General features: G+C 43.7%; 4 pseudogenes; 1 reads left to right on the plus strand and 3 right to left on the minus strand.

The window, feature by feature from the left end:
* Nucleotides 1-1,390: 1,390 nt before the first annotated feature.
* LOC121529759 lies at nt 1,391-9,389 on the minus strand (annotated as a pseudogene).
* On the minus strand, nt 3,562-4,325 carry LOC121529761 (annotated as a pseudogene).
* LOC121529756 lies at nt 4,742-6,289 on the plus strand (annotated as a pseudogene).
* LOC121529757 lies at nt 8,692-9,359 on the minus strand (annotated as a pseudogene).
* Nucleotides 9,390-11,787: the final 2,398 nt, after the last annotated feature.

Genomic DNA, 11,787 nt, shown 5'->3' on the forward strand with positions numbered 1-11,787 from the left:
GTATTCGCTCTTTCTTTCCAGGAAGCATTTTAACTTCTTAACTTCTTATAAATAGATAAAAATCCTCTTTTAATTCTATTCTCGTTTGTTAAAACCGAAAGTGCTGGTCACTTTCACTCTCCCACGACCACACTCAAGGCCGGCCCAAAAGAAAGAATGCTAAAGCTACTATCAGCTACTGACAAAACAGCACTTACTGTCACAAAACGGCGCAATGAAACAATGCCGCATAATTGGCCAGTAAGACAGCAAGACAGCAAGACAGCAATGCCACCAAGCCAACACGTCCAGGAACGCAGCGAAAACAGCAATGGCAATGCAAGCGATTACAGCAGGTACAGTATGTAAGGTCCAAATAGTAGCAGCGAATATAATTGAAAGAGGGGCCCCCAAAAGCCGTTTACTCTCGTCCATGGAGCCGGTGTTAACTGGGCTTGACTCTGGTCTGGTTTTCTCTTCTTGTCACGCGCACAATATACTGTTGTGACTCGCCTGGTTAACTTTGTGGGCTCGCCGCGAGTTGCGCATGCGCATTGGCATTAAAATTCTGAACCTGGCGGATCTTGCGGGCCGATGTACCCACATGCTAAACATGGGAATGGAAATGGAAATGGCCAGCCAAGTCCGTTTCGTTCAATCGTGCGTAATAACAATGCTAACTGACTTTGACCTAACCCTCGCCGTCCGCTGTCCCACTGTCCATCAGGTCCACCTCTGTCCTCTTTGTACACCTTTGCAGCATATTTGCACTTGTCCGCAGTTGGAGCAGGCGGTTGGTCAGATAAGGGAAACGATTCCGGGCCCCAATATGCCGCGTAACTGGCTTCTCTGCAGGCCCGAAAGAGTTGGCGAAAGGGTTTCTGGCTACAGCTCCACGCAACTGACCTTAACTGGACTAGCGCGGTCCGCATTACATGCATTAAATTCAGCGTAAGCTCTTCGACGCGAAAGATGGTCTTATTGATATGTTCCGATCGATGCCGATGCATTTTCTTTCCGATCTGATGTCTACCGTTCTACCCTATTTTGGTTTGATTGGTGTAAAATGGGTCGAACTGCCGAACGCCTGATCAATTTTGGGCCTCTTAGCACGACTTATTACCAGAAAATTGGATTACAAAGTGCATGCGGTTGAGAGGGCTTTGGAAGTTAGAGCCACAGGTGATTCACAAAATAATCACATCCAACGACGGTTATTGGGTGGGATTAGGGTAACTCCCCCTCTGTTAAGGGAGTTTAATGCGTTGTAACTCCCAAGGTTAGAATGATTATGTCTATATTAAAAAGCATTTCATCCCACAAAAGCACATTCCGCTAATTCAGCCAAAGGCTTACAAATATTCAACAATTTATTGATCCACAAAAGATTCACACAGAGAATCAGAGAATCTCACCTTAGATGATGCTGATGGTAGGCCACTGCAGGATTGGGGCGGCAGCAACGGGCATGAGCCACAGGAGCCACGGTCTTCACCCGGTCTTGACATGATCCAGGGCACGCGGTTAACGACTGGCGTTGAATCCGCCGTGACCGAGTCGGAGAATTGTACTGAACAATGCGCTTGAAGCCATCGGCGTCGATCGGAGTTTCCGCCGCGGACAACATCTCCATCACGCTCCCTCCACCTGGCTCTTGGAGTCCGGAGAGGGCATCTTGGACATCGTAGGCGTACCTCGTATCTGGGGATGGGGTCGTACTCCTCGGCGGCCTTTGGCCAGAACGGGCTAGGCATGGCAGCGACGCAGCCACTGAGCGTGTGGCGTAGGTGGCCACGGCAGGGGGCGGCGTGGTACACCTGTTGGACGGGCGGGACTCCGGCACCTGGCAGCACAGCCGAGTGAGGGCAAGAACAGCGGAAGAACTGAGGGAGGAAAAGTTGGTTAATAGAAAGAAGGGATGTCCACTAATGGGGACTGCAGCACCTCGAAGGGCCAGACGGGCTCTGGGTTTGGTAGTGGGCTGGTTGAGTTCTCCGTTAACTGCTGCGAGACAGTGCTGAAGATGTGGAATGATTTACTTGGACCACGGGCACCTCTTTTTATACCCACTGAAAAAAGTGTAAAAGCAAAACGCGAATAACGAATTGAAATTGATTAGTTCGCCGTGCTGGCCAAATAATTTTTTGTCACTTTTCGCCTACATTTTTTTATACTTATAATATGTATTGTGTCAGCTATTTCATCACCTTAATAATTTACCGACTGGAAAAGCGGGCAATTAAAACTGCCCACGCCGCCAAGCCGGGCCAAAAGATACATTTATGCAATCTCCAGAGACATGCAAATCTGGTCCTGGCTTAGTGCTTGCATGGGAGAGACCTTCCTCGGATTTCGGTTCTTTCTTCGAGGCACAGGATCTCCGCGGGCTATTCGCGAATCAGTCACTTTCACTGATCCTGTCGTTTGAGTGGTAGATCATGTTACACGGCTTTCGAACTTTTGCAGTTCTTGCGAGTCCGAGAGAGCTTTAGATTTGAGAGAGAGGCGTGGAACCTGACCTACATCTGATGACTCTTTTAGAAAAGTAAGACTCTCAAGAACTCAACATCACTTGATAATAAATTGATTCTTTTTTTAACCAATGGTTGTTCTTTCCTACACGAATTCGCTTGGTAATGCTAGAAAGTATTTTTTCTATTTAAAGTTTGCACTAAGGTGCATATATAACATAATATATAACACATAACATATAGCAACATAAATAAAAATAGGGCATACACTGACCGTGTGAGGGCCTTAGTAGCAAACATTTCCTCTTTAATAAATTGTGTAATAATGTTCCTGACTTAGAAACCATGTTTGGTAAATTTATGGGCATTGAAAAAAATGTTAAACTAGGTCAAGCCAAAAACCATAAACTTTGATATGGACGTCACTAAGCTTTTTGGCAGTTTATGGGGTTATAGAGTGGCATGTGGAGCGAATGTATATGTTATTGCTATTGATCCTGACTCAAGAATATGTGCTATATACACTTTATCGGGTCGGAAACGCTTTTCAGTTACATTTGTACGATACATAAAAACCCTTTAAATATACAAGTAGAAGGTGTGATAAATAAATAGGAAGCTGTTTCGGATCTTTGAATTGAGTAGTGCTGGAGTACTTTGCTACATTTTAATTTAACTTTTTCTTAAGAATATTTATTATAATTAGATATAATTTATTAATTCATGCTTAGGTTATAGGATAATCTTACTTTAAGTCCGCTTCCCTCGAGTATCATACTAAAAAGATAATGATTTAGCATCCGGACTTACAGTTTAACATAGATTTAACATCAAGGGCTTTAAATTATCGATTATTTTGGTTCGGCGTTGCCAGATGCCGTGAAAGCAGTTCACTATCTATCGCAGTAGTAGCAAAAATGTGTATTAATCCAGCTTTCATTTCCAAATATGGCTTAAACCCTCTTTGAACCAATATCTACTGCTGTTGGCCTAAATAAGTTAAAACAAAGTTCTTGCCAAAATCAAAACACAATAAAAATTAACATAACAAATCACATTTTATTATCATAGAAACAAAACAACAGATTGGATCCTTGAGAGATGGCCCATTCTATTGGCTTTGCAAGTTGGCAACGGTGTATGCGGGGGCGGTGTACCGGCAGGGGCGCGGCATAAGGGCAGCGGCAGGGCCGGAGGACTGGAGCGGGAGCAGCTACTGCCAGGCGCGGAGCGGACGAAGGGAGTGCAACTGCCAGGAGGAGCGGACTTGATCAGTGGAGCAGCGACGGCCACGGGGGCAGAGCGGACAATGGAGCTGGGGCAGCCAGGGCGATAGGGAGCGGCGGCCTTGACCAGGGGGCGCGCGGCAACCTTCACCACCGGCTCAGCGGCAACAACGGCGGCGAGGGGCTCACGGCGGACGACAGCGTTGAAATCCGTTGACGGGATCGGCGGTGGTGGGTCTCGGCACGCTTTGAAGCCATCGGCATCGATCAGGGGAGTTCCCTCTCCGGACGGCCCATATCTCCATCACGTCCTCCACGTGTCCCTTGTTGTCGCCAGAGAAAGTGTCCTGAACGTCAATCACTGTCGAATACTGGGGATGCGGGTCAACCTCCTCAAGCTCAACGGTCTTGGCCAAGACGGCACGGGAGCAGGAGCCACAGCCACAGGGCAGCTTGATCTCCGCAGGATGGCGCCATTGGCAGCCACGGCGAACCGGGCCAAAAGCGATAACAATTCTACCCGCGGGTAAGGTTAAGCGCGTCTTAAAGGTCTTTTCCAATATAACTATATCTTGGTTTATTATGCACTGGTAATCCTTGAGGAGTCGTAATCCTCACTGGTCCATATCACAAAGCTCTTTGCTGCCATTGTTTGGACTGGATGGATTTTGATTACTTTGCTGCTGTCTTGAAGCTAAAAGCTGCAAACACTGAATGTCTGATCCAGTGCTGGACAATGGATTTTATACGCCACTTGGTGACACATTGATGACGACCTAATTGGAATCTGTATTTTTGGCTCTATCACCTCGAACGTCGCCGGTGGCTTGTAAAAATTGTCCACGCACCTTCTTCGGTTCCCGCCAATTTGAAAGTGTTCGACTGAAATACCCACCTGCACTTCAGTAATTACGCAAAATCAATTTTAATTACCATTTTCCCATCTAGAAAATGTATTTTGATTAACCGAGGATTTTACTTTTTTTGTTCCAATAATAAGTTATAAGTTGAGGCTTACTCTAACCGTGTTATATCTTCAACTTTATTGGTTATCATTTACTATATATGCAACAATCTGTGCATAACATTGATTCTAAGGAAGATAAGTTGGTGAGCTTTAGCTTAATCTTCCACAATATAGATAAGTTGATGAATCTGATTAAAGATGGATTTAAGATAGTATAAATGTTTTTACAGTCCTCGCTATTTACGTAGTCATTTTTCCAAGGTTATCACGTTTGCTATGTATTATTAATTAGTTGAAAATCTCATATAACGTAAGCTTTTATTATTAAGCAATATATTAATGAAATATAATTATTTAAAACAAAAAATAAGCCCGAACGTACTTCATCCAGTGCTAGAAACGTTAAACCCTATTTAAAAGATAACACATTCCAAAGTTCATCTTTTTCACTTTTTAACCAACAACTAACTTACTTATTAGTTGATGACTAACTGTTTCGTGGACCAACTGCTTTCGGCCATGTTAGTGTCAAAGCGCACGCTTTTCATCTCTTTTGATAAATTGAATTTGTTTTGAGATGACAAAATACAAAAGATACAAAAGATTGAGCTACGCCCCTCAATCTTACACTTTCCTCTCCGCTACACGTTTAGCGCAAATGAATTGCACTAATTACGCCAGGGAGTGGCCAGCCGGCAAAGCGCAACGCCGAACATTCAAAGACAGCAGCATAGCAGCAGCGCAGCTCAAGAAATCGCTCCATCTCTGTATATAAACCGCGGGTTGGCCCAATAGCACCTCACAGTTCACTTCGCCCTTTCAGCAACTCAACAGCAGCAGCAACAGCCACCAAACCTCTTACACATCTGGGCGTTCATTCCGTTGACGAGCTTTACCCCCATCCAGACCTTGTAGATCCAATGTCTAATATCCCTCTTGCAGTTCGTCACTCTCTTCGCACTGAGCCGCCGCCAGCGCCGGTGGTGTCTTCCCGTCCAAGCAGGTGTACCCACGCCCCCCCCGCCGTGGCTGGCACGCTACGCCCACGATCAGTGGCCGTCGCCCATGCTCCACCCGTTTCTGGCGTATGCCGCTAGGAGGAGCAAGGACGATCCTCTCATCCCCAGTACAGTACGCCTTACGATGTACAGGATGCCCTCTCCGGTGACTCCTAAGAGTCAGGTGGAGGAGCGCGACGGAGAATGTGGTCCGCGAGAGTACTCCCGATCGATTCTGATGGCTTGCGAAGGGACCGTCCAGTACACCGCCGACCCCATCAACGGATTCAACGCCGTGGTCAACCGTGAGCCCCTCGTCTGGCCAGTCGCCGTTGCCCCAGTTGTTAAGACCGTCGTGCCACCGGCGTCCTAATTACGCCGCCCTCTGCTGTCGCCCATTACGCCGCCCCTGCCGTTGTGAAGACCGTCGCTCGAGCGGCTCTACCCTGCTGCCCCCGTGGTCAGAATTACTTTGCTCCAGTTGCTCACTACGACTCTCCCGCTGTCGTTACAGACCGCGTGGCTCCTGTGGCTCCACTGCAACCCGCCTCCCAGCTGCCACCTACACCTCCCTTACGCCGCCCCGCCATAGCCTACCACCACCCAAGACCTCTAAAAACCGCCAACCCCTCTTTGTTTTTAGTTTAATGAATGTTTCCTAGAAATACACACATACACGTATATACATAAAAAATAGTTTTTATTTCATTTTCTGAAAGCAGATTTCAGTGGCCTAAAGTTTAAAAATTTAATCAAAAAACTGATTCTATATATATAATATGCATGTATAGATTTTTCTTAAAGGACATTACTTAGGAATTTGACTCTTGTTTAGTGAGCTCAATTTCTCCAATAGATGATGCATTTCCTTTTTAATATTATAAATTAACATAATTTTTTACAAATATATTATATATTTTCGGCCATATTAGGCTGACTTTTGTAGGTTACCACAAAGCCCGTTTGGATTATTTTTATAACATTAATTTGCTTGAGAGATAAATAAGTTTACGACCCATTTTTGTTTTTTGGCCATGATTAAGCAGCTTTAACGTGCCACATGCCGTTACGCCGCTAAGCAATGGGCGAAAACCAGCCCAATGTGGTTGCCAAAATAGTTTAAAATAATGAGATTAGATATGTTACGAGTAGTAAAAGGCTGAAATGAACAATTAAACAAGCAACAAAGCTTGCTCTCTTTGGATCTTTGTGTGGCTGTTGCTATCCACAATCGGTCTTCCTTTGAATCTAGTGAGTGTTTGAAATACCCTAAAAATATTTTCTATTAATGTTAGAATGGGAATGACATTATACTTGTAAAATTATTCTTCAAAGGTAAGCGAGGTTAAAATATTTATATTTATGTATTAAATTAGTATTATATAGTCTTATAAATTTTTTAAGTGAAGAAAAAATTAATTGGAAAACGTGGCAAAGTTACTTGCTGTGTAAAAACATAAAAAAATAGAGAAATAAAATCGTAAATTTCATCATCCAACACTTAAAATTAAATAATAATGCAATCTAATTTCAATTTCAAGAAATTACTGAGACACTTGGAGAATTCTCGCACATCAGCAAGGTAATGTGATTTCATAAGTTATATGAAATAGCGAAAAACTGTTAGCTTAAAGGGTTTGAATTTTCCTTAAATGGGGAAGTTTTTTAAATTTCAAATCTGGTCTATTTTTAAAAAGGCACTCATGCTTTTGATAGTTCAATTGATAGATGAGATTAATGGAGTTCAAGGGAGCGTAGTGGCCAGTGCCGCAGGCTGTCCGATATTATCCCCTCAGTGCCAGCACTTCAGCCTCAGCCGCAGCCCCAACCATGTTGCCAAAGCCAAGCCCCTGAACGACCAACAGCCCAGCTGGCCAACAAAAAGAGGAGCGAAAGGCCGGAGTCTGGGTCATGTGGTTGCGATTAGACCTTTGTGTGGGAAATGTGGAGCAAATTATTTCGTGGCCGGCAATTGGACACACATATTTCGGGCCCCGAGTCAACGTCCAGAGCCTGGCTACACTTCGAGTATATAAGGTATTCATATGTAGTTGCCGGACTTGCGTACCAGCGAGATATGTCCCAAGTAATTTGAGATTCAATTTGTGTGCGACAGTAAAATTACAAAAGTGCGATTGTTGCTACCGGATATTTTGGCAAACCCAAAAGCCGGTCTCGATTTACCCTCTCCACCAAACCGTTGGTACGAAAATCGAGCAGGCATTGCTAACGTAATCCCAAACCAATCAGGAAACACTAGCCAAGTCTAAATGTAAATCTCACGCTTCATAAAAAATTAGTGCCATTTGTTGGTGGTGTTCTCTCTTTGTACGCACTTTTGTCCGCCAGTAGTAATCGTAGATCTGTAGATGGACATTGGAGTGTATCTCACGAGAACACGGGCGTTGAATACATTCTAATCAGGCTGGCTTAGGGGGACTTTTATGGAATTAATGCAGTCATTAATTCAAATTACTTGCACTCTTTTAATGGTTTGGCATTGATTTGACCTTGGCATTCCACACAAAGCTAAGCCCACGGGGAACTCTGGTAAAACTTATTGGAAAAGAAGGAAACTGAACTGTAATCAGATTTTTGTTTTGAAATGATTTTCAATTCCCAATAACCGTGATATTCCATTTAGACTCACAAAAAGTCTAATAACAAAGTGATACCAAATGCATCTGCTGCCTATGTTAAACTTAAATTATTTTAAAGTTTATACAAGAAAGCTGCTTTGAGAAGACCTTTAGAGATTCTCGAACGTTTAGATCTTTCTGCATCTACGATTTCTGAAGAATGATTCATGCGAGGACCCTTTTACAAGAAGATAGCAAATTCAGTTAAATAACCAAATGAGTTCCTATAAATACCTCTCAACAGAAGTCATGTTTATCCAGATATTCGTGATTTTGGTCAAAAGTATTTACATTCCAGAGGTTAAAAACTATCTTTGGAGACAAGCATATAATGGGCTAAATAGAGTTCACGTAATGGGATGCATGCGGGATAATACTTTTCGCTTGTCAGGTGATCTGTGGCCAGAAACCTTACTGGTGGTGACGGTAGCTCATGACCACTTCGTGGGCGGCCTGAGAGTGGGCGGGAGACTGTAGCTGGCGTATTTGGTGCTGCTGAAATTTGGTCACTGCTCCTGGGGCTGTTCAGCCTGGTGGAGTGGTGTAGGCAGGTGCTGTGCTAAGCAGGGGCGGTTGAAAGCAGGAGCAGCGTAGGTGGGGCCATGCTTGGAGTGGGAGCTGGGGGCAGCATAGCTCCTTGATCACAGGAGTGGCTGGGGCGTGAGTGGTGCCAGACAGGCACACAGCCCGGAGCAGCAGCCACAACCTTGTGGTTGCACATGGGCCGGGGTTCGCGGTGCACCACTGGCAGTGGAAGCTCCGGTGCGTGAGTCAGCGAGTACTTCACTGTGCGGCGGAAACCATCGGCATCATCCAGGAGTACTCGCCCTGCACTCGCATCATCCCTGGACTCCACCTGGCTCTTCCGAGTCTCCGGACAGGGCATCCCTGTCCGTCGTAGGCTGGAAGTTGTGCCCAGGATGAGGATCATCTAAGGGCCCCACCTCGTGGCCATGGGGATGAATCTCCATTGGTGCTTCGTGGTAGATCACATGCTGCGGCTAGAGGTGGGCCTGGTACAGCTGGGGCTGCTGTTCGTGTTGCTCCACAGGGATCCAGTCCCGCAGGACCTGGCTGCCGAGGCAGCTTGAGGAAACCAGAGCAATAAGCGCAGAAATTAAGAAGCAGATATTTTAGCCTGTTGCCAAAGGTGGGGATTACATCCACAGCTTCGGTTTTACCTTGAAAAGTATTTGGCGAGGCGTTTCCAGAGTTGATGGGCAAATTGGTGAGCGAAAGAAGCGAGACTTTTGTCCTCCTTCTGTGGAAGTGCGTGGTTTGAGTCAATAATTGAACCAAATCAGCTGCATTTGTATTTATAGACGAGAATTTCCGTTGGCCATACATCTCTGGCCCATTGTCTCTCCACCGACCTTTCTTTCCGCTTTTTCACTGACCTGGCTTCGAGAAATCACTTCGATCGTAATTCATTTGCATGCCTCCCTCTCGATCAGTGGTGCAAAGATTTGCACCCACGAGTCACACCCATTTCGCTATTGTTATAGAATGGGAGAACGGACGGCCAGTAAGCGGACAAAGCGGCCAAAGTCGTTACAAACAAAAGACTTAAGCGAGCAACTCGCCGCGGATCCACAGCTTCAATGATCGAGTTGAGAAGTCTATAGTTCCCCAGGGCACACTCAAGTCCACATAGTAAAGTAACCCAACAAACATCCGCCGCTTGATCGATGAACAGCGCCGTACGCGGCACAAGCGCACACACTTCACTAACAAAAAATGAAGAAATACCGCCAGAGACACCTCCCTCTTCCATCACTCCCATGGTAAATGACCCAAAAAAGATGCTTACTGATCCACCCCCCACCCGGATAAATGGACAAAGACGTTTGAGCTTTCAGGTTGAAGCTTTCCCTCTCAGCTTTACAGCTATAATTATTGGCATTGGTAAGTGCTCAATCATGGTCGCACCTTGATTGGGCGGGAAAGTGACTCAACCAGGCGGTTGAGTGATCTAATAAATATAGCGCGGGGGCTACCAGTGAAAGAATTTCATTTGAAGGTCGTCGTCACAGTAATGAAAGTAGTAGAAATATCCAAACAGAAAGCCAATAAAGGTGTGTGTTGCTCATGAAAAAGTTGTATTTTAATAGCACATTGGCTGTGTACTGTATTTATATCTTAAGAATTAATGGAGAAAACTGTGATTGCTCAAGGTAAATTAAACATTTTGTTAGCTAATTTTTGTCAATGTGGTTAAGTAGAGATGTTGTAACTTTAAAAGGAAATAAAGGTTCATTTAAGGTTTATGTCTTCTTGCTGGGATACCCAAAGTCAGGAAATTTGAGTAACTACTTCCACGAACTAAATAATGTCTTAAAAACAGCTCAAGGCAAATCGAAGCCAGCAGACCCAAAGCGCCCTCTCAATTTTCGATTTCAATTCACAGCAATCAACTTTGGTTTATTCTCTTACTTTCAAATCGAACCACAGTTTTAATTAACAAATTTGCTACTCCCCTTGTTGAGCCAGAAAATGGTCCACGGCTTATTACCCCGACAATCAAACAATGAGTCCACAAGATCCATAGAGCCGTCAAATCTCATCTGACGTGGGTGGCCCTTGAGTCAAACAGTTTCAAGTTCGCTTCCCTATTCCGCAAGTCATCGTAGGAATGCGAAATGGAACATATCCGCTCGAAATTGGGAATGGAAAGCCGGTAGCAGATCCAGTTAGATACAAAATGGAAGTGTCCGGAAACCAACTGCCTGCATGCCAAAGTCACAAGCCCTTAACAATTTGTAACAATTTGATCGGTTTTGCCAAACTTAATGGATTTTGGGGATATTTGTTTAGTTAGTCAGTTTTATTGATTGAGAAAGGTTTACCGAGCAAGCATATCCAGAAACTGACGATGGTTGATTAACTTCTTATTAGTTTTCGTTTAGGCAAATACTATGGTATGCCCCAATATAAGATAGTATTTCAGACCATTTAATAAATATCAGGAAATGTTTGTATATGCCTTATAAAAGCTTGATACTTGTGGTATTGTATTACAAAGATCAAGTTTTGATACTTAACTTATTTTAAGCTCGTATGTATAAAACTTTACTTTACTTTATTTTTTCATATTAAAAACAAACATTGCTTATTAGTAATTAAACCAAAATGTATTCGAAGGGTCTAAAATAAATTTATATATTATCAGTTATCATAGTCAGTCGACTATTAAGCATATTTGAATCTGAACACATCTACTCTACTACACATCTATCTTACTAATAAGTATTGAAATTAAAAAAGACTATTAAAGCATAAAATTGTGTTTTGTCAGTTCGAGAGTCTTTAAATTAATTTATATTTGCTTTTATCTTGTGTAGTACAGTTGTGCAGTTAACGATTTTGGGACAAAGCTCTTTGTAAATAGTTTAGAAGCCAAGTTTGCTTCAAGACTCCCGTTTTGTGAAGACTATTTTCTAATACATAATATATATAATGGAAAATTAAAGCTTAGAAAAAGTATCTTATCATATTACATAGCAATAA

Source organism: Drosophila eugracilis, unplaced genomic scaffold, assembly GCF_018153835.1.
Source record: "Drosophila eugracilis isolate 14026-0451.02 unplaced genomic scaffold, ASM1815383v1 contig_1852, whole genome shotgun sequence".
NCBI lineage: Eukaryota > Metazoa > Arthropoda > Insecta > Diptera > Drosophilidae > Drosophila > Drosophila eugracilis.